Raw genomic sequence first — 25,847 nt, 5'->3', positions numbered from 1 at the left:
AGTCAAGAGCACCACAAGCTCTTTGGAGCCCAGTCCCACCAAGTGCCAGAGTCACAGAAGAGGCAAATCTGGAGTGGCATCAGGGACAAAATCAATGCCATAGGTGTGACCCTGCGCACCATAGAGGACATCAGGAAGAGGTGGTACGACCTCAGGAAGACAGCCAAACTGAGGATGGCAGAGAGACAGAGGCAGGCTGGAAAAACCGGAGGAGGGAAAAACAAAGCCCCAGTACCAACACCACTTGAACAGATGGTTGAATCCACCATCCAGCAGGAGAGTGTTATTGGCGTGGGAGACGCCGACAGCTCCGCCAGAGCAGCTAGAAAACAAGGTAAGAAGCATGCCCAGCATGCTGTGCCACCCCCTCCCCAACCCCAATCCCCATAGTGGCAAAGGGGCTCCCACTCCACCCCATGTCTTAATGGATACCTGCAATGCATTATGGGTGATGTAGTCAGAGGGAACACATGAAAAGGACAGTCAGGCTAGCAAACACAATAGCATGGTAAAGTAATTGGGAAGCGCCAGGACAACCACTGTGCTCTGTAGGCATGTTGTTTATTGTAATTACATGGCAGACAGAGCAGTGAGTATATCTACATTTGTGTCATTACAGGCGAGTCATCTCGCAGTGCAGCAGAGAGCAGCCGAGCTAAGTCAGCCAGGCCGGATGGGAGGCAAAATGAAGACGCTAGCAGGCCTGCAGGGACCACAAGCTCTGCGTCATCACAGCCATCCATTCCACCACCACAGCCATCACCATAGCACCAGGGAAGTCCACAATCCCCTCTCACACAGTCCCCACTGCGAAGATCACCAACACCCCCACCCCCACAGTCAGGCAGGAGGCATGCCATGGCCACCCTCCAGCAGATGGAGGAGTCAGATGAGGAGGGCAGAGGGGGCGAACAAAGTCCCATAGGGGAAAGATCCAACAGGGAGAGGTGTGGTTCTGCATCCGAGGGTGCCCACATCTCATCCAGACGCCGCAGGGCAAGGCCGGACAGTCCAGAGGCAGCCGATCAGGGTGACAGTGTGTTTGCAGGACTGGAAGGCAACATGCTGAAGGTCCAGCGCCTGCAATGGAAAGAACTCAAGTCAATGCACAGGGAGGTGGCACACATAAACAAGCATATGCACAGGATGGAGAAGGGCATCAGTGCTATGGGGGAGAACATGAGTGCAGGATTGGAAAGAGTGGCAACTTCGGTGGACAACCTCTGCAGCCAGCTTGAGCAGGACCATCTAGCCAGGCGCAGGGAGAGACAGAGGCTCCAGGCCTATACCAAGTCGGTGAACCGGCTGGCCACTTCAACATCACTGATGTGTCGCAGGTCCATCGCCATGCAGGAGGAGATGGCGCATTGCAGCAGGGATGTGGCCAGGGGGATGGTGTCCTTGACCTCAGTGCTAGAGCAAATGCAGAATGCTAAGGCCGCCACAATGGAAGGGGGGGGACAGTGAGGAGGCCACCAGCCGTGGTAGCATCACGCCCTCACCCACCGAGTTCAGAAGGCGTAGTGAATGTAACGTGCCTACACATGAACAGTCCGACACACCGGACAGTGTTGAAAGGGAACGGTCAGGGGCAGCACGTGGCCGCAAGAAGTAAGGACCTATGGCTGTTGCCAAGCATGAGATGGGTGAAGTAACCCATGTCCAATTGGACATTGCTCACATTACTGGGGGTGTGCCTAATAAACACCTTGAAATGTTACTGAACCTGGCTCTGTGTCGTTACTCACTCAGAAGTAGTTTGCCGTTATCTCTGCCCGTCTCTGTCTCCCATCATGTTCAATAGCAACGCCTGCTGCGCTGGGCTCTGGCTGAGGGTTGTCCTCGTCCTCGTCATCTGAGTCAGTCAGTTCCACTGCTGTTCCTTTTTTGATGGCCAGATTGTGTAGCATTGCACATGTAGCAATAATCTTGCAACATTTGATGGGGCTGTACAGACGTGCACCTCCAGTTTTGTGGAGGCAACGGAATCTGCTTTTGAGCAATCCAAACGTGCGCTCCACCACGTTGCGTGTGCTCCTATGTGCCACATTGTATCTCCTCTCCCTTGGGGTGGTTGGGTTGAGATATGGTGTGAGTAGATACGGCCGAAGGGCATATGCGCTGTCACCTATGTACAGATGTAAGTGGCATTATGTTGTGTGATCAATTGCTTTAGCCAGGGTGTACATCAGAGTGTGTCACATTTACTTACCTAGTATGTATCCGTCTCCAAATTCACCTGCAAGCAGACGGGTATGGATGCCACTGTTCCGGAAGATGTGGCTACTCCTGGGGAATTTGGCCACGATGTCAGTAATTATGAACTTGGCATTACATATCACCTGTACATTGATGGAATGGGTGGATTTGCGGTTCCTGTAAATGTATTCACTAGCTGCAGGTGGGCAGATGGGTATATGGGTCCCATCTATGCAGCCGATGACGTGTGGAAAGTGTGCCATTTGGTAGAACTCCAGCTTGGTCCTCTGCAGCTCCGCCTGTGTACTGAGGAAGGATATGTAGTGTTCCATTCTGTCCATCATGGCATCTAGGAAGGTGTTGAAAAAACGGGATAAACAGCTCTGTGACACTCCACCCACTGCAGCTATCACACCCTGGAAACTTCCTGATGCAAGGAGGTGCAGGCAGCAGAGTACCTGGACATGGGTGGGGACAGGGTGGGCCCTTGGTGTCTGATGCTCCAGATAGGGTTTTAGCTCCCGTATTAGGTCCAGGATGGTATCAGGGTGCAGTCTGTATCTTTCATGAATTTCTGCTTCTGTCAATTGGAACAATGTGATGCGCAATCTGTACACCTGCTCCTCCCGTCTCCAGATCCTTACTCCTGCTGCTCTCAAGCGTAGCCGCCTTGCAATGAGGTAGAGTCCCGCCATTGTGGTCCCACTGTTGCATTTTGGGCCTGTTTTTATGCACTTCACCTGATTACCACATGCTCCTGAAAAGTGGTAAATACCGATTCGTTATTACCGAATCCGGTCATTTTCGGTAATAACGAGGTTTGCTACTTAGCATTTTCGGGGATTGTTCTGAATCGTTTTTTCCGATTCGGTATTATTTGTTTCGGTAATTTTGATTCGGAAAATAAGTAATCGGTAATTTATTACCGATTCGTTATTAACTAATCAAGTCGGTATTACGTACATCTCACATGGCTAATTACCGGTCGGTAACAACGAAAACTGGCCTTTTTCGGTGTTACCGACCGGTATTCGGCCACCTACATATGGCCCATAGTCATTTAGAGTTTTACAGCTGAAACACCACCACAAATAGGTGTTATTTCCACTCAGCCTTGCAGTTCTCCCTCTCTATTTAGAGTTGGAGGAAGTATTGGGTTTCTTATTGCAGAACCTCAGCTGGCTTCTTCATCAGAAACCTTTGATCTGATGGTCTGTCTGCCACTCGGCCATTTATTCATAGCGACAATCACTCCACCCTAGGTACGGTCACCAGCATCTAGAGTTATCTGCCCCAGTTTACCCTGTGAGCCTTAGGGGTCCCCATGTGCTGTTAGAAAACCTCCTGTGGATCGAGCTATTGTTTTTCAAGCTATTGTTTTTCAAGAACAACATAAAGGTTTGCTGAGAAGGTACAACAAGCATGCTCCTGCCTAGCTAACTCTTCAGTCTTCATTAAGCCATTATACCAGCAAAGGTTTGGAAAGCTTTTTAGATCCCTCCCAGACTTCAGTGGGTGGTCTTCATGCCAGGGGAGCACAGGCCATGGCCAGTCATTCACTAGGGTCAAAATGATCATTAAAGACTCTAAAGCAATCCATTGCTCCAACTGCTCATCTACCCCTACCCCTGGACTCCCTTTTCCTTTCTCGTTCCGCCTCCTTACTACCTCGGCTTCCCTGGAGTGCCTTTGCACTTCCTCACAGTCTGTCTTTTCTGGCAGTTCCCATACTAACTCCTCCTTTCCTCTACAGCAAGGGCAAATAGATTTAATCACACCAGGACCATTGTTGAAACCATAGCTCAGGTCAGCTTGCAGCAAGATTGTACCCTTCCGGCCTGAAGCTGTAAGTGCACAAATGTTTGATGTGACCAGAAGCCTCAAGAAGTGTGAGGCACTGTTTTTGAATAGCAGCTCATGCTACACTAAGGAGGGTGGGGGGTAGCAAAGCCATGTCTGTTTCCTGGGGACTGTAGAGCAGAATATTTTAATGTGGTAATTCTGCTGTCCCCGAAGCACCTAAATTTTGGCAACATTTGGAATAATTACAGTATATGTCTGTTTCTAGACTGCATCACCTGTTGTTCCCTTGCAGGACTGATGTAATACAAACAGGAGGAACACTGTTTGAGGAGCTGCTTTTATCCACTTCCAGAAACTTTAAACGTGTCTTTTTACATTTATTGGTGCTTAGTTAGTGATGAGGTTCTAATATTTGCTTATTAAGGGACCAATTCACAAAGGGCCATCACACTCATGGAAGAGGGCCCGCAGTCGTGGTGGGGGGGTTCCTTCACTTGTGGTGGGGGCACCACACTCGTGGCTGGGCCTTTGCAATGAGTAACTGCAGTGCAGAGGTCCCACCACCAGGGTGGGGCTCCCACAATGGGTGCAGGCCCCACCACAACTGAAGGTCCTCCGCCAAAAGTACGGAGGCCATTTGCGAATTGGGCTTAAAGTACTGCAAATGTAAGTCCACCGAATTATGGGGTCGATTATGATGATGGACTGACCTGCGTCCGTCCGCCACCCCCGAGGTGGAGGGACCGTCCGCAGGGGCAGCGGCGTTCCCTCCGTTTGAATTAGGATGTGATCGCCACCCTGGCGGTTACATCCCGTATATTTAACATTGCTGCGGGTGCTGCTTTAAGCAGCACCCGCAGCAAAGTTAAAAATGCATGCTGTGCATTTGCATGCACAAAGCGGCAGGCACCGCGCGGTGCCTGCCGCATTGTGCATGCAACTGCAGGGGGATACCATAGGTACCCCCTATGTGGACCCACCACTACCCCCCTTCAACCTGGGGGCCCACAACGGGCCCCCAAAGCAGGAACCGTATGCCTTTTTGTGGCGGCATTGCTGCCACGGAAAGGCATTCCTCCCAGGCCATCCTAATGTGGCTGGCGGTGTCTGATAGACACCGCCACCATATCAGGCCTTTTCCAAAAGCGGCGGACGACTCCCCCTCCGCCACGATCCCCCCCGCCATTGTACTATGGCGGGGGGGAAGAAAGGTGGCGGACGGGCAAGGATGGCGGACGAATCGCCACCGCCTGCATGGCGGTGGCGATCCGTCCGCCATCCTAATGAACCCCAATGTCTGCAATGCATCAGGAGCACATTTGGGCAATCTATCGCTGGCTATGGGCTCCTTCCTAATAGCAAAAAATCTATTTTAAGCGTCTTGATAGCACTGCTTAAACATTGCACTACATATTTACTAAAGTGTGCACAGACACTAGAGCTATGCAAGAAATTCATCACTATAAATTCAGGCCTTTAAAACGTAAATTGTCGTTATCTTTTGGGTCATGTTGCAGTGTGCTAGCACCCAATAAATACTTTGGTAAGTGAGGCCCTAAGCGCAAGGTCACTTACTATTTGTTTATCGCAGTTCAGCATGTAAATAATGTGCTAGTTATTTAGGTGTCTAACTATGCCATGGCAGCACTACAGATACCTAAACCCTTTTTTGCAATAGCAAATATATGTAGCCTGTAGGGTACACATTTTTGGCCCCCTAGCTCCTTTGCATGCGTTTTGGACTCCCTGAAAATAAGTGCACATATAACAGATGCAAGTGCAAAGAACCTTAAAATTTGGTTCACACCAATATCAGCCCCAGAAACGAAGTATGGGCAGGCAAATCTGATACAAAGGCAAGACATACAACAAAAGTGTTTATATGTCTTATTGGAGTCGAGTTTTGAGTTTTGAATATGTATTTAGGCTCACTTGGCAACAGAAAATGGCTTTATCCTCTGCCCTCTAATTGCTAGTGCACCTTGTATACATATTGGGGTGACTTTTATATAGCGCGAATCGACCCGAAGGTATCAAAGCGCTTCACCTGAGCACCAGTTCTGTTGCAGACCTACACATCACAAAAATATAGAGTTTCTCAACTTAACATGGACTCTACACATGTGCCAGCTGCCTTCAGATGCTGGTGTCCATACCCTAGTGTAATATGGTGTTGTCTAACTGTTAGGACATCCCTACACATTGAGCAGTGTGCGCTGGAAATTAGGCAGTAACTGTTGTGGGCAGAATTTACTCAAAATCCTCGACCAGTACAATCAGAATAGTTTCTAGTGGAATCAGCAGAGGGTATAGTCTTGCTCCATAGACTATCCAATGATATTTCACACAAACCTGGATACAATATCCCAGAGATGCCTCTTTGCCTGATATGATGTGGATCTCCAGATCACAAATCACTCTTAGGCTGTTTTCCATCTCTGTTTTTCTTCACTCTGACTTCTTCTGCAATCACCAACAAGTGCCCTAGAGGGTAAACACACAAAATATCGAATTTTAAATATCCGGAGGAAAAAATATCGAGTCAAAAATATTGAGAGAACAGAATATCGAATTCCCAAAATATAGTTGTGTAGAATATCGAATTTGAGATAAGAAATATCGTTTTTCATAATATCGAATTTTGAAATATCGTTTTCCATAATATAAAAAAAAATCATTTGTGTTATGTATGCTTTTATATGTATCAAAATTATATATTATTTTTGTAATATATGTTTGAATTTTTTTAAAGTTATTAATTTTATGTTACATAATGTTTGCGTATTTTACTTCCGTAGGGGGTTGTAGGTTTATAGGGTGGGAAGTAATTTAATTATATTTTTAAATATTTAGTTAGAATGAATTCATTATATGTATACAAATTTTTGTGTAATTTAATTCTGTAGCGGGTTGTGGGTTTATAGGGGAATAGAGTGAGAAGTAATTTAATTGAAATTAATCAATACTTTTTTGTATTATTTAATAATTTAATATCTAATTATTTATATTGTTATTTAAGTTAATTGTTAATTATATATTAATTGATTAATAACAAGTAATACTTAATTTTAATTATGTTAATTGTGTTCAAAAGTATTAATCAGTAATGAATTAGATATTAATTATGAATAATTAATTTGTTAATATGTAAATTGTGTACATTTTATTAGGAGCAGGTTGAGCATTGATAGGGGGTGTAGGCTGCGAAGTAATTTAATTTTAAATAAAACATTTTAATATTATATTTATTTAAAGTTATTTTATTGTGTTAATTGTGTGAATTAATTTAGATATGATGGTTAATATTTTTATTGTTAATTGTCATTAGCTAATTATTTATTTGTTATTTAACTATGTTAATTGATTCATATTTCACAATATTGGAGGTGACTTTTATAGGTGAAAATGGTGGGAGGTAAATAACATTGTATTAATTAATTAATTGTTAATTGATTTTAATTATATTGCAGGAGTGGGAATACTAAGTTATTCCCCTATGCTATCCAACACTTTCCCTACTATTACACCATTGTTCGAGTTGGAATAGTAAATTATTCCCACCGCTATCCAACACTTTCCCTACTGTTCCACTCACTGGAGTGGGAATAGTAGTTTTTACCCACCCGCTATCCAACACTTTCCCTACTGTTCCACTCACTGGAGTGGGAATAGTAATGTTTACACTCCCGCTATCCAACACGTTCCCTACTGTTCCACTCACTAGAGTGGGAATAGTAATTTTTACACTTCTGCTAGCCAACACTTTCCCTACTGTTCCACTCACTGGAGTGGAAATAGTAATTTTTACTCACCTGCTATCGAACACTTTACCTACTGTTCCAATCACTCGAGTGGGAATAGTAATGTTTACTTTCCTGCTATTCAACACTTTCCCTATTGTTCCACTCGCTGGAGTGGGAATAGTAATTTTTACCCACCCGATATCCAACACTTTCCCTACTGTTCCACTCACTGGAGTGGGAATGGTAATTTTTCCATTCTCGCTATTTAACACTTTCCCTACTATTAAACTTGATGGAGTGGGAATAGTAATTTTATATCCTTTGCTATGCAACATTTTCACTATTTTTATATTTAATGAAAGTGTCAAATAATATTTTTAAAATGTTTCTTTTAACATTTTAATTTATTATATCTGAAATATTTTTATATTTATATTATATATTTATTTATATATATGTAATTATATTTTAAATTATGTCTTTAACATTTTATAATTAAAAATACATAAGTATATTTTAATATTATTAAGTAAATATATATAAAATCTAAAAATGTATGTTTAATTTTTGGGGATTAAATGTATTATTCAGTATTTTAATAAGTTTTAATTAATTTTAAGTATGTTTTACGTAATTATATTTATTTTTTAATTAATTCAATATTAATTTTAAGACATTATAAAATTCGATATTTTAGTAAACTATATTTTAACAACTATATTTTGGAATCAATATTTTGGCACTTACCTGTTTGTAGATAGGTAGACTATATTTTGTCTGTCTACATTCTGGCTTAGATATTGTGTCCAGTCGATATTATGTCCCTCGATATTCTGTCACTTATCCGCCTTAGAGATGTCCAAGTGTATGATCAGCTAACATCTGAACTTCATTTGTTAGGTATTCTGCTCTCAGGTTCCTTATCATAGCATCATGTTACTGTCTGTAAGATCACCCCTCCATACCTGTAAAGGTCAGCGGTCATGGGAGTAAGTTGCCCTTTTCTGATCAGCTTCTCACAGCTCTTTCTTTTGAGTGGGCATTTCTTCCTATTTCTTGGTTTATTTTGATAATTTCACGACTTATTCTGGCAGTATTTCACTATCCATCAACGTGATGGGTTTTCCAATCATCAGAGTTTAATTACCAGAGGGTTACTTATAGCTCCTCGTAGAGAGGCATACATGAAGTTCACAGGCACTGTTTAAACCAGGGGTCTCCAACCTTTTATGTAAAAAGAGCTAATTATGTCCAAATAAAATCATCACAAGCTGCTATTATCAGTAGAGTTGTAATAATGACCACATCAGACAAGATAACATTAGTCTCCACCATATGCAAGTTTACCAACAGTGATCACCTTACTGCATTAGGCAGTGATGCAAGTAGTAATGTAAAAAAGGCTTTGACTGTTTGGGATGCCTCTATGTAGGTTATACATGCCATCTGCAGTGCAGTGCCTCTGACACAAAAGTAATATTATTAATATGTCTTTCCACATGATTTATCACTCAAAAACCAGCGTTATACTTATTTTGGAAATTCAGCGATTTTTCTATAAAGATCAGCTTATGAATTCTGAAAATGCACACACATTCGTAATAATAGATAATGTTGGCATGCACATATTAATTCAACTAAACAAAAGTTCCACTTTATTAGGCTGTGATGCACACAGGAGAGCTCCTTGTGGGTAGTTGGAGAGCTACCAGTAGCTCACAAGCTACTTGTTGGTGAAGCCTGCTTCAAACCAATTCCTGCACTAATTTCGGCAGAACTTCATTATGTAATAGGCTGCGTAGCAAACCTTGTTTACCACCTTCACCATTGTTACCGCATGCCATAACATTGAGCCATTTAAATTAAAACATTTACAAACCATATGACAATAAACTAGATTTCTGCGGTCCACAATAGAGCAGAACCAAGTGAACAGAAATGTTACACTTTCCGAGCAACTCCACAGATGTTAATTCCTCCGGTGGCACCTACTTTTAGCACTATTGCATCTCGATATCCTGTTAAAAGTGTGTTGTTGCTCTCTGTTCCAACAAAACATATTTTAAGAGTGTTACACATCCTATGGCTACAAGACATTTTCTATTAAAACGTGCAATGCAATTAAGTGTTGATTTTGAAATCCAGCCATCATTTTTTTTTAAAGTCTACCTCACAGTAGCTAAAAATTGTGTTATTCTTGCGGAGTATATATTTTACTATTATTGTTCTTTCCATTAAGTTGTCTTCTCTCACGTTAACAAGATTCTGACCTTCGAGTCAACCAAAGCGCGCACAAATCATCATATATCAAATTGCGCACTGGTAAGCATTTTGAAACAGGGTATTACAAATGTATCTCGCTCAAGTTTGCAAAGCGGAACCACACATCCTTACAATATTTTATGGATTCTATATGTGTTACTTTCTGTTAATCACACCCCTTCACGGCACCTTATCATCATAACTCAAAATTGCTTCAAACTGTGAAACACATTGGAGTCATAAATCAAAGTCTTCCCAATGAAGTGTCAGATAATTGCCACCGACCAGGAAAGTGTAAGTATTACCACCTGGAAGGCTCTCAAGACATGTGGGAAGCATTTCTTTTATGGTTTATGGCCCCAGCTTCAGTTTCTGTACCTGTTAACAAATACAACCCATTATCCCATTTATAGAATTTCCACTTGGTGGCTTTGTTTAAAGTCAATATTGGCCTAATTTGAAATACAGGTTTAAGACAAATAGATCAATCTTTTGATTAGAATCGTGTCAGTACTTGGAAGAGGAACCTCAGTATAACGCTAGGCTTTCCATTAACAAGATTGTTCTGGCATTTACATTTTCCCTCTCAGTCATGTTTGTGATGTGTTTTGGTCCTTTAGTTATGAACCATCCTGGAAAGCACAATATCATAGAACAAGAACTTATAGAAGTCTTCCACTGCAGTGACCGATGACAGTGCTCTACTGTATTACATCTGTCTCTCTTTACTTTCAAGTCATTATCACACATAGGCGTTATTAAACATTATCGGTTCTATTCTCAAAGATTTAGCTATAAGTAGGTCTGACTTACACTGGTGTCAACTTTCACTTACTCCTGAATGCCAAGAATGAGCCAAGAGTACTCTTAGCTTACTCATGAAATTCAGGAGTAAGCAAGGAGTACTGCAAGAGAACCAGGGCACAATTTAGAATTTTGGCAGACATATTACACCATTGCTAATACAAATGGAGTACTCTGCCCGCAAACCCTAGGTCTACCTGCCTCATTCTGTTGACAGTGCCCTGGATTGCTTTGTCAAGGGAAAACTTCTGCTGACAGCCCAACAAATTAGGGCTCATCAAAAAAAGGACTTTACAACACCAGGTAATATATTTTTTCTCTTTCAATCACTGCAGGAAAACAGGGCAGTGAGGGACAGGAATTAAAATAATGACCACCACACCGTGGGTGAAATTTCCCAGAGTGTGGGGCTCATTAGATTTTTGCTTTTCTTAAACAAACTCCACCTTTCAGAGTTTGTTTCTGAAAGGAAATAAAAAGTTAAACGTTTGGTGGACAGCACCTTAAACTGACAGTGACCATTCACCAAACTTTTTGTACATTTTTAATGAACCACATAGAGGATGCTTTCTGTCTATGTACAGAGCTGACTTCTGTGCCTACAGTCATCTCTAAATTGAATGGACAGTAGTCTGCCAGGGTGACTGAGGTAATGTACTCAGCCACCTTGATAAATGGAGCACTCTCCGTCAAATTCTAAATCAGACTTCATTTCACAGCAAACTCTGAGTGAACTAGCCCCTCTGTGTGGCACACTTGTTATAATGACAGCTTTCAGCTCAAATACAGAATGGATTGCAACAAATGTGCATGTATTAATCATGGTGTGCAGTCTAAATATCGTGTTTTACCTATTGACCTCCAGTAATATCGAGTTGTAAATATCGTAGGGAAAAAATATCGAAATCAAAAATATCGACAACCAGAATATCGAAGGTAAGAAATATTGTTTTTGTTACTATCAAAGTTAATATTATCGATAGCAAAAATATTGATGTTACTAATATCGATATTTATATTAGTGTTATGTATTTTATTATGTATTTTAGATAATAATATTAATAATATTAAGGCATTTATTAAGCACACAGCTACCCCAACGGGGTGTCCCGGCACTATACTGGGCAGAAAACGAGGTAGAAGCCAGAGGAACAACTAATCGAGATGGCTAAAAAGCCAGGTTTTAAGGGCCTTGCGGAACTCACATTCAGACAGAATCAAACGCAAAGAAAGGGGTATATTGTTCCAGCATTGGGTGGTTCCTACCTCAAAGGTTTTACCTCCTGATCTGGCTTTAGAGACCCGAGGGGAAATGAGCAGGAGTTTGTTATTAGACCGTAAAGATCTCGATTGACAATAGGGATGGAGTCTCCTTCTGAGGTAGCCCGGCCCATGGCCTTTTCCTGCCCTAAAGGCGAGTGTCAAAGCCTTGAATTCTATTTGCTTTGCCATGGGTGTCCAATGGAGTAGTCGTAGATACGGGGAAATATGGTGTCGAAGTGGGACTCCGCAGACCAAGCGGGCAGCCGCATTTTGTACAGTCTGCAGTCTGCGGAGCAAACCTAATGAAAGACCCATATATAAACTGTGCACATAGTCTAAATGGGAAGTTATCAGTGAGTGAACCACAATTTTACGGGTTGTGTTGGGCAGATAGTTAATACCTTTCCTGATGATTTTAATCTTGCCAAAGCTGGCGGCAGCCACCGTTTGAACCTGTGTGGCAAGGGATAGCTGTTTGTCCCATCTGACTCCCAGATTCCTGACTGAGTCCTTGGGTGTCGGAGCGATGCCTAATTCCTCTGGCCACCACAGATTAGAAGAGAGGACAGAAGGTTGGTTAAAAAATAGGATTGCGGTCTTATCTGCAATGAGTTTCAAGGAATTGGATCAAAAGTGGCAGCAGACACAGCATTAAAGGTGAACAGAAGCTGTGTATCATCAGCATATAAAAAAATGTTGACCCCTGAAGTAGAGATCAATTCTGCCAGCGGAGTTAGGTAAATATTAAAAAGCAGCGGGCTCAAGGCAGAGCCCAGCGGCACACCCCATTTAAGAGGTTTGACTGGGGAGATGAATGGATGGGTCCAGAACTGTTGAGTGCGGTCAGATAGAAAGGACAATATCCAGTTCAGCACTGAGCCCTGCACGCCAATAATCTTAAGGTGATTCAAAAGGATGGGATGGGTGACGGTGTCAGATGCTGCAGACAATTCAAACAGCACCAACACGGCCTTGGAACCTTCATCGACCGCCCAGCGTATAGAAACTGCCATTTCAATAAGGGCTGATTCCGTGCTATAGCCGGGTTGGAAGCCGGATTGGGAATCGTGGAGGCGGATAATATTCTCAACGAAACCCATCAATTGCTGATAGACCAATTTCTCCAGGATCTCTGCAGGAACAGGTAGAAGAGAGATAGGTCTATGATTGCAAGGGAATTCTGGGTCTGCATTAGCTTTTTTTAAAATAGGCAAAAGAAAGGCGTGTTTCCACGCATCCGGGTAACGGCCCAGTCTAAGGGAACGGTTCCAGATGGCGTTTAGATGGGGATTGAGCAATTTAGCCAGGGCGTTGTATTGATTGGCGGGCAGTGGTCGCTTGGATAACCGGATTTACACTTCTGCAATTGGAGGAGAGAGGCTTCCTCAGAGATTACAGCAAACTCTGAGAGCACAGAGCTAGGGACCGGCATCACATCAAGGTCCTCTGAAATCAGAGAGATATCATGACACTCCGGAAAGGAAGCATAGATAGATGCAATTTTGGCCTCAAAGAAATCAGAAAGTTTATTACATAGGGTCTGTGAAGGCGGGTGGATGTGGATAAGTGCCAGAGGGTCAGTAAAGGATTGTTTGTGTTTATATTTTTTGTTAAGTATTGTAATGGTTTTTTAATATATGTATATCATTTTTAGAAGTTAGTAATGTTTTTTTGAGTAAATTATGCGTTTTAGTACTGTAGTGGATTTATAGGGGAATAGGGTGGGAAGTAATTTAATTTAATTATTGTAAAATAATTAATACTTTTTAGGAATTAGCAATTATTTTTAAGTACATTTTGCATGTTAGTTCTGTAGCAGGTTGTGGGTTTATAGGGGAATAGGGTGGGAAGAAATTTAATTGTAATTGAGTAATTATTTATGTTTATTTATTGGTATTGATAATTCATTTACTTTTCAATAATTATTAATTGGTAATTAATTTTATTAATCGGTAATTAATGTTTATTGTTTAATTGGTTATTATATTAAGTTTATTAATTTATAATGGGCGTGTGTTGTGAGTTTATAGGGGAATAGGGTGGGCAGTAATTTAATTCTAATTAAGTAGTAATTCATGTTATTGTTGGGTTTTGATGATTAATTTATTGTTAATCAATTATTAATTGGTAATACATGTTTAATAATTAATATTTTTGGGTTTTGAAAATAATTATATTTGTTATTATTAATTGGTAATACATGTTCTATTCATTATTAATTATTTGCATGTATCTCTACTGTATTGTTAATTAATTATAAATTGGTAAATACTTTTTAATATTTATTGATTTGGGGAATTGAAAATTAATGTATTGTTAATTAATTTTATTTGGTAATTAATGTTATTTTTAATACTTATTATTTATAGGTATTCATCATTATTTTAATTGTTAATTATTGGTAATTCTTTTTTATTAATTATTTATTGGTATTGCTCATTAATTTATTGTTAATTAATAATTACATGTTAACTACGCTATCCAACACTTTCCCTACTGTAGCACTCACTGGAGTGGGAATAGTAATTTTTACTTCTACGCTATCCAACACTTTCCCTACTGTTGCACTCTCTGAAGTGGGAATAGTAATTTTTACCCCTACGCTATCCAACACTTTCCCTACTGTTGCACTCTCTGGAGTTGAATTTGTAATTTTTACCCCTACGCTATCCAACACTTTCCCTACTGTTGCCCTTTCTGGAGTGGGAATAGTCATTTTTACCCCTACACTATCCAACACTTTCTCTACTGTTGCACTCTCCGGAGTGGGAATAGTATATTGTACCCCTACGCTATCCAACACTTTCCCTACTGTTGCACGCTCTGGAGTGGGAATAGTGATCTATACCCCTACTCTATCCAACACTCTCCCTACTGTTGCACTCTCTGAAGTGGGAATAGTAATTTTGACCCCTACGCTATCCAACACTTTCCCCACTTTTGCACTCTATGGAGTGGGAATAGTAAGTTTTTACCCCTATGCTAGCCAATATTTACTGTTTTAGTTAATGTAGTGTATAATGTAGTGTATAATGTACTAAAACGTTGTTGTTCTATATATTTGTTATATTTTTATTGATATTATTGTTTTATGTGTATGTATATATTTACAATTTATATTTTTAAACAATTTCTAAGTTATTACAATAATTATTTATAAATATTATTAAGTATATATATATTATATTTTATATGTACATTTTAAAATATTTTCAACTATGTTTCTTTTAATTATATGTATTATTTACTTTATTTTACATTATTTTTTAAACATTTAAAAAAAACGATATTTTAGACTATGATACATTTTTTTGATATTTTTGTACTTACCATATTGTAGATAGGACTTCGATATTGTTGAAACCGATATTTAGCCTCCAATATTTTTTACGTCAATATTTCTGTAGTCAAAATTTTGTCAGTGATTTATTAATCATATGTCAAAGAATGAGAAAGCAGGATATGTACTCCAAGTAGTACCAGGGATGGGCCAATTGCACCCTATGTTTGACCAGAACTGAGCAGCACCTGAGATGGCATGACATCAGAATTTCTAGTTAGAACATCAGCTGATATAAATATCATGTTGCAATTATCATTTCGAAAAAGATCACCTTATTAGAATTAATAATAGAAAATCAAGACCCATTTGGATTGGATTTATGTAATTAATATTACGGACACACTTCCTATGGCACACAATATTTCTTACTATGATATTCTGACATACGACAGCCTTCGAGAGGTAAAGGCTGTGAAGATGAACTTGATACATCAAAAATGCCCTCAGTTCTTCTTCCCTTTCCAGATCCAATATAACACCAACATATCCAATTAGGCTCAGACAGCTATGCATTTAAAGAGAAATGTGGATGATGCATAGTGCAAATGTAGAGTGGCCTATAAAGAAATCCCAGAGTCACTGGCATCAAGAACTAGTTCACGCTCTCAAATGTCCTACCCTCCCCCAGTCACAAGTTCTACAACAACAAGACCAATGGATAAAAAGCACTCCTGGGTCTGTGCCATAAGAAGCAACTAGAATGGTGGTTGAACCCTTCCTGAGACCACCATCTCAATTTCAGGACTATTAAGTAGCTACCAGATGTCTTGATTTTTTGTTATCTTTTGATTTGGCTTGATGCTCCTCTTGAATGCCCACATTAGGTTTTAGAAATCAGGGCCTGATGTCTTTCATGAGGTAATCAAACGTCAGGACAATAATGACAACTGTGCCACTGTTCTCCACCTTGAACTATGACTAAGATCTTGTTCTCTTAGGTCCTGACTCCAAGTATATCGGATTAGAGATTGCTTTTCACAACACCCACTAATTACTAATACCCTGTGGTCAGGTTTTGTTGAGTGTAGCAAATACCTCCTATTCCTAGTTCTCAGGGTAAACTTATGCATAACATGTGAATTCTGTATTACTGTACTGAAATCAGTGCTTAATTTGAGCAGGTTGCTTCCGTTCCTCGGCGCCAGCACTTAATTGCCAACACCAGGACTTATGACAGTTTGCCATATGGTGGTGTTTTTTGTTTAATTCAGAGATGAGCACACCAACAGTCATTTATTAATTCAATATACATTAAAAATGACTAATACCTGCCGCCAAAGCCATTCTTATAGCATTGGAATAGTCTGATTTGCACACTTGCAGGAGTGTGAGGGTTAATAGTTGTGTTGATGCTGTCATTGGCAGATCTGGCAGGGGCAATGAGTGTAGTGTTCTCCTGATGAGGGCCCTGGCACCTATGGTTTTTTACAAATTAAGCTCTGACTAAAATATGCTTGTTTTGCCTTTGAACTGCAATTGTCCCCAATACATGTCAGCAGGTTTGACCAGCCACCGTTTTTCAGGAAAAAAACTATTTAATGGGTGTTGTGAAAAGTAACCCCTATTCTGACATAACAGGAGTCAGGGCCAGGGCCAGACTGGCCGTTGCGGGCACCGGGCAATACCCCGGTGCGCCGCAAGGGTGCGGGCTGGTTTTGGGCCCCAGGTGGCCGCTTTTGTTACAGGGCTGTAAATCGGCCCTGTAACAAAATCGTCCAAAAACCGACCCCGGCAAAGAGCTCGGTCGCACCCCCAAACTCCGAGACCCCCGCCGGTCAAGGTAATTGAAAGGTAAATAAAGAGATGAAAAGCATGGTTACGCAAGTAGAAAAGAAGGGAAGATCTGAGCAGGTGAAACAAGAGAGTTAGGTCAGTCAAAGAGCCAGCAAGGTAGGATTTCAAGTGAGTTGTTGTTGCACAAATCAAAGTAGCAGCGTCCATGTACATGCTAGATTGCTGTTTCTCCTGTATCGCGATGTAACTAGGTGACCGAAACGATTATGTGGTTAGCCTATAACTAATAAGTGTATGCGCTCTTTCTTGATATGGTTGCAGCTACTTAGTTTTGTGGGATAACAACTGCATATTGACTTTGAGGAGCCTTGAGAAAGCTATCGACAGATTTTGCTCGAATGAAACATGTTTTAACTAAAAAAATTGGGGGTCGTTCATTCCTTCAAAATAAATGAAGTTTTAAAATTCCATAATAATCAATTTGGATACAAAATATTCATTTGCTATCAAATTTAGGGCCTTAATTATGGCATTTTGGCGTAGGGCAGCGCATCAAGGCATGGTGAAGTAACGTCCTTTGTGGCTGCGCTGGCACTGTTTCGGCTGACTAGTGCCAACGTAGGCATCATTGCATCATGGTGAAAGGGTGCCTCTGTTGCAGGCAGGCTTTTTTGTGCAGGAAGGTGCCCCTTCCTGCACTAAAACAATCCTAAGAGGAGACCTAAGAGGAGTTTTCCTTTTTCTGTGTGTGCTGCACATTGCAGCACACATGGAAAGAGGAAAAAACAAGGAAAAATTAAGTTATTTCTCCTGGTTATGCTCACTCTGGGAAGCATACATATTTGGAGCTTCCCCAGGTTTACATGTTTTTGTAAATCTGAGGCAGAGCCAAATTCCATGGGTGTTGCTTGGGAAAACCCACCGCAATGGCCATTAAACGCCCCCAGGTCACAGAGTAAGGCAAAGCATCGATATGCGCTTTGTCGCCTTACCCATGATTTATGAGGCCACTCAAGGTGGTTTTGGGTGGCTTCATAAATATTTAAGAGCCTGTGTCTCGCATGTATCACTTTATGTTGTACAAAAGTGATGCTGATCTCCCTTAGAGTGCAGATTCTTCCTATAGGTACTCTTACGGTGACTGGGTAAAAGTCAACACGCAGAAGTAACCTCTCCAGCACACGTCATCCTATTATTCACTAAATACTCCAGTGGGAGTGCTTGTCCGTTGGTTGTAAGCCACATGCCCTATTTACACTGTTTCTGTAGAAACTGAATTGGTTTGAAATGTAAAGATTTTGCTTAGTTTTTCCGGTTGCTGCATGCTTGTGCTTATTAATGTTCATCGGAGCCTATTCACAAACTGCATTTTGTAGTACTTTAATTGGTACTACAACAGTACTAAACATATTTTAAAATGCTATTTACTAACCTAAATGTCGAGGTCTATGCCTCAAACTCTTCTATGTTTTATTTTCAAAGATTTCAACTGCAAAGATCCCCACACATGTAGATATATTTGTTAGCAGTAGAAGTGGGAGGGAAGTGTGGAGGGACAGGAGAAAAGAGAATATTCACAAATGAATGGGAGGGAATCATAAAGGGAGTAAGGAGGGGTGAAGGGGGTGCTAGGCACTGGTTTAAGGAGCCCATTGCTACTGATAAATGTATCCCCAATAGTTCCTACAGCCAGGAAATCCCCAAAACAGTTGTAAATATGTTTCAGTTCAGAGCTGCAGTATGTCAAACTCCACACAATGCCAATCAGTGTTATTTCAACACCCTCCCACAGAAAATAATCAAGGCAGGGACTTAGTCCATTGGAACTACTTGTAGAATAAATTAGCCTTTTTAAATATAAATACATTTAATTAATTTTGAAAAGTTATTTATGAATACAACTTAAATATCAGTTTATTTGAAAATATGTTAGTAACCTTTTTTAATTTAAAAATGAATGTAACTTTATTTTTAATAAATGATACAAATAACTTGAATTAACTCTATACATAACTTTTAAATGTTTTTTTAAAATTATAAATAAATATAGATTTTATACTTTAAGGTAAGTATTTTTTTGTAAATTTTCAGAAAAATAATTTTGCTTAACTTATTAAAAACAATTAAATATTGAATTAAAATTACTTAAAAAATAAATGAGCAATTTTATTCTACATTTATATTAAGTATTAAAAATTAATTTTTAATAATACTTAGTATTAAAATAGTTTTACTAAATAATTTTTTTGCTTACTAAGCTTTTAAACCTTTCCCTATACTTTACTCTATGGAAATCTCTGCCCCTGTTACAGAGACCTCCTTTGTGTTAAAAGTGGTAATTTAAGCGCTTGTAAATTAGGACTACCCCCCGAATTCACAGTCTGGGGACATGCACATTCACATTTATTTTGTATTAGCTCTGTACTCATAAATAGTAAATACACGAAAGTAGTAATGTTACTCAAACATATAAGTGTAAACTTACACATGAGTATTTACTCACGCATACATTCACCTTTATGAAAAGACCCCAATGTGTGTTTAATATGGTTGAGTTATTTGTGTCTTGTTGCTTGTTGTTTAAAGAATAGAGATGTGTTATGTCTTGTCATTTCATGTTATGATTTATAATATGAGTTATGTGGCTATCAGATACTTCCCCTTAGAATTGTTCTGCTCTTTAACTGACTTGTTTTTATTGAAAGGTTTGAGATTCAATTGAGAGGCCTCTCTGGCTTTATTAAAACTGTTCATCGGCAGCTCTATGCGGGTTCAACAGAACACTCTCTAATCCATGTTATAGGTAACATCACCTGGTTGAAAGACCACTATTCAAATGAATTCCTAAATTGTCTATGCCACCAGAGAACGAATTTGTTGATGCTGTGCTCTGGATCATAACTTGGAGTTAAAATGTTCTTCTGCATAACTGCCATCTTGTTCAAATATCAGTGGTTTCTTTTTATAGGAAACAATATATATAAGATGTCTTGTCTTTCCCGGAAAGCTATTCACGTAACTTATTTGATGGGGACAATAGATGCTGGTTGCTTAAAAACTACTAACAGCAAAGCGAGTCCCACCCATGGAAATCCCAAAAGCTAAAAATCTAAAGGCAAAAATAGGCATTTGTCTTTGTCAGACCCAGAATCTGGAAAAGACTCTGTGAACATATATTACTTATTCAAAAACTGCTGTCACTCGGAAAAGCCTTGCTCCACTCTCCCACTAAGACTGGTTCTCCTTCCCTGAATAGTTTTACATTTTCTAGTTCTTATTGTCTGGAAATTATTCTTTCGCCTATATGGCTAAATCATGGCATGCAGTAATATTAAATAGATGCAGATATCAGACGTTTCTCTTCAATTTTCTAAGGGGCATATTTATGACCCCTTGCACTGCCTTAGCACTACTTTTTGTAACGCTCCAGCGGAGTAAACCTTGAAATAATATCTATGGGGCCACACAAATCCATTTTGTATGGCTTTGAATGACCTCATAGATATGAAGTAATGCAAGGCAGCACAAATCTCTGTGTTGCCTGTTTCTGTGCTCGAGAGGTGTTCCATCAGCCGCGGCCGGTAGTGGGAGTACCGGCCGGGCGGTGACATGAGGAGGGGGAGGGGCAGGGTGGGGGTAGTAATGTATGGATTCCGGATCTTAACAGGTATGTAAACATATAAATAAATACAACGAATTTCGTTGCGTGCACTGCATCGCATTTTGTAATGCAGTGCTCGCGACAAAATTTGTGTGTTTCATGGGCATTGCCGTGGGTGTTCCAACAAAACACCCATGGATTTTGACACTTCCCCATATTTACAAGACCATGTAAACCTGAGGATGTGCCAAATTCTAATGCCTCCCGAGGTGAGGCATAACAACGAGAAATAACTTTATTCCTCTTTCCATGTGTGCTGTATTCTGCTGTACACATAGAAAGAAAAATACACCTCTCAGAATTGTTTTTGTGCCGGTAGATGCCCCTTCTTGCACAAAAACAATTCTGCCGACAACACAGGCACCCTTATACCATTGTGCAAGGGTGTCTGCATTGGTGCTAGGCTGACAAAACGGTGCCAATGCAGGGGAAAGGGCAGGAATGCAGTGAGTTGGGTATATATGGTACATTGCTGCCTTTCACTTTGATGTAGAGCAGCACAGCAAGGTGACTTGTTGTGCTGCACTATGCCAAAACCCCATAAATGACGTAAACATTTTTTATCCAATTCAGCTCAGGTTCATAATCATGTTAAGGTTTAACTGGTCAATCAATCAGAATTTATATATAGTGTGACATCACCCCTAGGGGTATCCAGACACTGAGGAGAGGGGATCCTCTAAAGGTTCCTGGGACTCATCTAAAGGAGTGCTGCAACGCTGAGTCCACAGACATGACTGATCCCCATGGATCCCAGCCATTATGGTCTCTTGCTCGCTATCAGCAGGGAATGAGACAGCTTCTGATAAATTGGAGTGAATCCTCGCAGCTATTGGTGAAATGCTGGCGATCCTAGGTGCAAAGATAGACATAGTATCCATAGATCTAAACTTGCTATTTCAATCAGCGTAAACTGAGTGACAGTGGAAAATGCAATGTAACAAAATGGCAAAACAAATGAATGATCTTACAGACTGGATATGGTTCCTCGAAGGTTGATCGGAGGACACTGGTGGTGAGTAAGGCACGACAACCTGTGCTTTATAGGCATGTCTCAGAATGTGGAGGGATCTAATGCCACATTGTATATGAAAGCCTGACTCCAGAAAGAAGTCTCCCTCCAGGATTTATTGTCTAGGTTTGCGGTAAAAAAAAATGCACATTGGTTCCTAGACAAGACCCCAGCCCTCGGAGCACCACCTAGGCCTATCCTCGTGAAAATCCTTAATTACCATAATCACAATATCATCCTACAGAAGGCCCAGATACGGGAATTCACAATAAGTAAATTCACTCTAAAGTAATGACATTTACTGTCTTCATATTAACTGTGCAATGCCAGAGATCCTGTTTTTAGAGTGTTAAAAATGGGTCAGAGACATTGAATTAACCTACGCCCTATTATTTCCAGCCAAATTGAAAATTTTAGCTGAACAGCACATCCGCTTCATCACTAACCCTGAAAATGCCTGGGTTTGGTTAGACCAATACTAGATTGTGAGGGAGTTCAAGCAGGAAACAGTGGGGCAAAACTGCAACAGCGAAAAGGCAACCCCAGACGGTGAAGGAAAAAGCCCAAGCAGAAGACAGTGCACAAAATACCCTCACACTCACTAGTCCAAGAGGGTCTTAGGACTTAAATATCATTCCGCCCACTGATGTCACAGAAGACGAATCTGAAAGTTCAGACTCTAGTAATGACTCCAGCTTGTTCCCATTGGTAATACCGAAAACTGGGAATGTACTTCTTTAAACACAACAATCTTGGCCATGACCATGAATTAACTTGCCACTTTTTTTATAGGCTTAACATCCTATAATTTTGAACATACGTTTACCAGCATAGAAGAAACACAATTTATCCTCCTGCCCTGCTGCACCACTGGTGGATACCGATTGGCTGTGTAAGCCAATATACGATTCAAATATGATAAACTGAAGGGCGTGGGCCACTGCGCTGTCAGGGGTGCAAAGCAGTGAGGTACTGCTTAAGGGCAGTCCTGCCGAGTCAGATGTGAGGCCCATAAATTCTCTTATTGGCTCCTCTTCTGACTACTATACTAACTATGTTGATGCATTACAGGGGCTGGGTGACAGACCTTTAAAAATAATTTTTTTGATCAGCTGGTTACATTCCTCAAGTTATAGCTTCATCTACACTCTTATCACTCCACATTAGTGGTTGACTAGTTTTTCAAGGTATGTGATTGTTTTCTGCTGGTTGGGTGGTTGTTCTTTACCTGATCTGGTCAGTTACCACTGTCTTGGAAAAGTCCTGCTGCAGTTCATGATAGGATGAGCATTACTATGTTTAGTATCAAGTGCCCCACTATGCAACCTGATGAGGTAGACACGCCTGCACTATAACACACTAAGGGTACACAGGGTAAATACTTATTCACAACAGGGAACATACAAGGATTAGGGCAGCGTATAAAAGGGATGTGTTGTTGCCTCAGTAATGAAGGTGAGAACCCCAAATCGTGTTTCTTCAAGAAACACACCTGGCCAGAGCAGAGGGTTGTAAATTAAAACATTAATGGAGGGGACAACTGTTCTATACCACCACGATTTTCGTTGGGCGCACTGCAACGCCAAATGCAATGCAGTGTGCACAACAACATTTGTTTTATTTATTTTTATGTTTACTTACCTGTATTTGCCCGTATTCCGTAGTTTACTACCTCCCCACCCTGCCCCTCCCCCTCCCCACGTCACCGCCCGGCAGCACTCCCACTACCGACTGCTACTGCCCAGAACCTACTTAATGCAGGTAGCAGCGTGACCGCATCAGTAGGCACCTGGACACCTAGCTTACCATGTGCCTGTAGCCTCCAGTTCCTGCTTGTTCCAGATTGATCCAGTGGCACTGCAGCTGCCTGGGTTTTCTAGAGTGAGTTTTCCCACTCAACATTCTGCCCGCCAACAGAAGCCCCACCGAGCCCAGGACCTTCTTAATTCAAGCCACAGTGCAACCATGCAGCGCAACTGTGCAGCACAAGCATGCAGTGGGTGCATCACTGGAGCGCCAAGTCACACCAAAGACAAGCCCATCTGTGCCCATCTGTGCCTGGACCACACCTAGCACCACAACCCCTGACCCTTCCAACTCCCGAAGATATACTATCTCCGAGCTCTATACCCTCGACCCGGCACACTGCCACCTCTCTGACCCCTGATTCAAAGTAGGACCTTTCATCTGCACCCACTGCCGCTTCACCTGCAACTGAACACACACCAGGCCACTGACCAACCCCACCCTAAACACACCACAGATACCAACTGAACAGAAACACCAGCTTGCATGTACCCTTCTCAACACACGCTCACTATGCAAGCATTCCACTGAATTATGGAACCTCATCACCACCCTCGTGGCTGACATTGTTTTTCTCACTGAGATGTGGCTCAACCCCACATCCATTCCAGACATTGCCACAGTGATCCCTGACTAATATCAAATCCCTTACCAGGACCGCACCAACTAGCCGGGAGGAGGAACAGCTAACATCCATATAGAGACCATAGAGTGTACCACCACCACCGACAACACCACCACCCCCATGGAACATCTCAAATTAAAGCTCCACATGGACAACGAGATAACCATCAGAGGGACCCTCACATACCAACCCCCAGGCCCACGCTCCAGCTTCTGCAACACCATTGAGACTTCATTGCACACTTAGACTCCAAGGACTGTATCTTGCTCAGTGGCCTAAATTTTCACATCAACGACCTCAATGACAAAAACACTGCACACCTCATCAACAGTATGAGCAGCCTCGGAATGACCCAGAATGTCCATGACCCTACACACACTGCAGGACACACGCCGAACCCAATTTTCCCCTCCAGTAACTGCGTCAGTTTTAGCCATGGCACAGAACTCACATGGACCGATCACTCTATTGTCCACTTCAGCATCTCCAGCCCCGCACCGCCACCACCAAGATGAGCAACGCCCTCCACCAGAGGTAGAACAAAATCTCAGAGACTAGCTGGGTGAATGCCCTCAACACCTCCACCCCTGCTACCATGACCAACCTTGAACCGGGAGTGGAAAACTTCAATGCCTGGCTAACCAATTGCAAAGTGAGAGCATCGTCCCCATCAAGAGCAACAGCCAGAGAAAATCCTCTACAAAGGCTAAGTGGTACACCTAAGAACTCAGAACAGCGAAATGAGGCAGCAAACAGTTGGAGAGGAGATGGCGCATCAGCAGGGACACCTCAGACAGGACAGCATTCAAGACCTCCCTCACCCCCGTACCACCACCTGCTGAGGGCAACTAAGAAAACAGACATTGCTGCACGCATCAAAACTAGCGCCAACAACACAAAGGAGCTTTTCAACGTCATTAAGGAATTCTCTAACCCGACTGCCAACAAATTCAACATCACACCCTCACAGGAGCTGTGCAACAACCTCACTCACTTCTTCCACAGCAAGATTGCCACTATATACAGAAACTTCAAACCCCAACCCACACCTATGGATTTTCTTGACAGATATACCACAACTGTAACCGACATGGGCCACACACTGACCAACTGGAACATCCTCTCCACCCAGGACAACACTCAACTATGAAATCCACCCACTCAGGAGCTCCCACAGACCCATGCCCGCACATCTTCAACATCAGAAACCAAAGAATCAACGAGGAATTCACAACCCTACTCAACTTCTCTATCAGCACCGCAACATTTTCTGATGCCTGGACACATGCCAAAGTCAGACCACTACTCCAAACACCCTCCGCTGACCCCAGCAAACTCAAAGACTACCGGACAATCTCCCTTCTCCCATTCCCAACGAAGGGACTGGAAAAGATCAACAATCAGCTCATGAGACACCTGAAGCAGAACCAGCTACTCAACACCTCCCAATCCAGATTCTGCAGCAATCAAAGCACTGAAACTGCCCTGACCGCAGTCACCGACGACATTTGAACCCTCCTCAAATGAGGAAAAACAGCAGCTTAGATCCCCCAGACCTCTCTGCAGCATTTGACCATGTATCCAACCACACT

This window comes from Lissotriton helveticus, chromosome 8 (genome assembly GCF_964261635.1).
Source record: "Lissotriton helveticus chromosome 8, aLisHel1.1, whole genome shotgun sequence".
NCBI classification, from domain to species: domain Eukaryota; kingdom Metazoa; phylum Chordata; class Amphibia; order Caudata; family Salamandridae; genus Lissotriton; species Lissotriton helveticus.
Note: the sequence above shows the minus strand (reverse complement) of the source record.